Source organism: Myotis davidii, unplaced genomic scaffold (genome assembly GCF_000327345.1).
Source record: "Myotis davidii unplaced genomic scaffold, ASM32734v1 scaffold534, whole genome shotgun sequence".
NCBI lineage: Eukaryota > Metazoa > Chordata > Mammalia > Chiroptera > Vespertilionidae > Myotis > Myotis davidii.
Window position 1 is genome coordinate 6719845 of NW_006286678.1, and position 3114 is coordinate 6722958.

Genomic DNA, 3114 nt, shown 5'->3' on the forward strand with positions numbered 1-3114 from the left:
TTTTTTAAATCAGAGGAATAATCTGGGTAATCTAATACCGAGATAAGTGCTTCCAAAACTGAACAACAAAAATGTACCGGAGAAAATATCACTCAAATAATTCAAGAAAATTCCCCAACACTAAAGAACATGAATATCCACAGTAATGTGAAATTCTAGAATATTGGGAATACGAAGAAGATTCTGCAAACTCCAGAAAAAAGTCACATATAATGGACATGATTTAGAATGGCTTTGAATGTCAAACAGTACTTCCAGAACCAAGAAGACAATAGAGCAGGGGTCCTTAAACTATGGCCCGCAGGCCACATGCAAATACAAATATTGTATTTGTTCCCGTTTTGTTTTTTTACTTCAAAATAAGATATGTGCAGTGTGCATAGGAATTTGTTCATAGTTTTTTTTTAAACTATAGTCCAGCCCTCCAACGGTCTGAGGGACAGTGAACTGGCCCCCTGTTTAAAAAGTTTGACGACCCCTGGTGTAGCATATGCAAAAAGCTAAATATTCTTGGTTAAACTAAGGAAACATCCTCTGTGTATTGGAGAAGTTTTAGTTCATCTCTTTTTTCCTTTCACCAGTATTTATTGAAAAAAATAGTAAATGTCATATTTTATAGTAGGAACAGGAGAAAGTGATTAGAAAACATATACAGTCCCAATCTAAGGAAGTCTTTGTTAAATTATTTGAGGAACACACTTGTGTGCTTTGGTATCCTCTGCTATGAGAGGTGAAAGAGATGAATAGGATGACTTAGATCTTTTGTGTTCCTTTTTTATTTTTTTGGTCCATTTCAGGTCTCCACATCTTTCCATAAACCAGGTAGTAGATTGTATGATTTACGGTAGGAACTGTAAGATGGGGACAAGAGAGGACAAAATATTGTTGTGTATACCTGGCTGGCATGGCTTAGTGGTTGAATGTAGACCTGTGAACCAGGAGGTCATGTTCCCATTCCCAGTCAGGGCACATGCCCGGGTTGAGAACTCGATCCCCAGTGTGGGGTGTGCAGGAGATGGCCAATCATGGTAATGACTCTCTCTCTCTCTCTAAAAAATTCCTGTGCAAATTGGAGACGTTTTATCTTGGTAACTGCAGACAGCAAAGATGTTCGAACAGGCCTTCAGCTTCCATATCCCACACGATGCAGTGTACAGCTAATTTGCCCACAAACGTCAGGTGGTCATAATAATCTGGCCACTCATAATATATAGCCCACGTTCAAAGGCTGTTAAATCGGTTTACCCATATCTTCAGAAAAAAATCACTCCTACTATTGTGGTAAACAACCTGCTTCCCTATTTATAATGATCTGGCCCTCTGGCAACTTCAGTGCGAAATTATAGCTAATTTGCCTACAAACATCGGTGGTCATAATAATCTGGCCACTCTGTGTATACACTGTCAAGCAATGCAAGTGTAGAGTTAGAACAAGAACTCAAAATATTTACCTGCTATGCACACTTTCTCAAAAATCTACTGAAGGATGTGATATACCAAAACAAGAGAATGAATCAAAGAAGACACAGAAAATATAGAAAACAACCACTCCAGCCCTAACCGGTTTGGCTTAGTGGATGGAGCGTCAGCCTGCAGACTGAAAAGTCGCAGGTCCGATTCCAGCCAATGGTATGTACCTTGGTTGTGGGCACATCCCCAGTAGGAGGTGTGCAGGAGGCAGCTGATCTATGTTTCTCTCTCATCGATGTTTCTAACTCTCTATCCCTCTCCTTTCCTCTCTGTGAAAAATCAATAAATATTTTTTTTTTAAAAAAGAAAACAACCACTCCAACAAAGGTAGGAGAAGCATGAAATACCCAAGATGATGGTGAAGGTAGTGATCTCAGGTAACAGCTGCAAACAAGATATAGAAGACAACAATACATAATGAAGTTCAGAATACTCTAGGACAGTGGTCGGCAAACTGCAGCTCCCGAGCCACATGCGGTTCTTCCACAAAATACCGACTTCTGCGCATGGGGCACGAAGTTTCAATCGCACTGTATGTGCACGCCCACACGTGGTATTTTGTGGAAGAGCCACACTCAAGGGGCCAAAGAGCCCCTTGGAAACCAATCTGGCAATTCCCCAAAAAGTTAAACATAGTTACTCTATGATCTAGCAATTCCACTTACAGGTATATACCCAAGAGAAATGGAAGTATATCCATATAAAACTTGTACATAAATGTTTCCAGAAGCATTACTAATAGCCAATAAGCAGGAACAACACTAATGTCCATCAACAAATGGATAAACAAAATATGCTATGTCTATACAATGGATTATTATTCAGCAATAAAATACTGATACATAGTACAACATGATGAACCTTGAAAACATTATGCTAAATGAAAGTCAGTCAGTCACAAAAGTTAACATATTATGTACTATTTAATTCCATTTATAGGAAATGTTCAGAACAGGCACATCTAGATAGACTGGTGGTTAACTAGGGTTGAATAGGTTGAGGGGAAATGAAGTGTGATGGCTAATAGGTAAGAGGTTTTCTTTTTTTAATGTTTTTATTGATTTCGAAAGAGAAAGGGAGAGGGAGAGAAAAAAACAACACATTGATGTGAGAGAAAAACATCAATTGGTTGCCTTTTGTATACACTCCAACTGGTGACTGAACCCACAACCTGGATGTGCCCTAACTGGGAATCGAACCTGCAACCTTTTTGGTGTAGGGGACAACACTCTAACCAATTGAGCCACCAGGTCAGGGCTGGAATCTATTTGATTCTTTAAATTAGGGAAATGTATAACTGTGGTTTGTTTATTTTAATGTTTTAACTTGAAATAAGAAATTTAGAAGTTGCCCTAGAATAGATGGTTTGGTTATGTGGGTAGAGCATCAGCCTGTACACTAAAGGAACCAGGGTTCGATTCTGGTCAAGGGCATATGCCTGGGTTGCCAGCTTGATCCCCAGTAGGGGGCATGCAGGAGGCAGCGGATCAATGATTCTCTCTCATCATTGATGTTTCTCTCTCTCTCTCTCTCTCTCTCTCTCCCCCCCTTCATCTCTGAAATTAGTTTAATAAATATTTATAAATCTACACTAATAAAAGAGAAACATGCAAATTGGTGTCACTCTGCTCCACCCACCAGCCA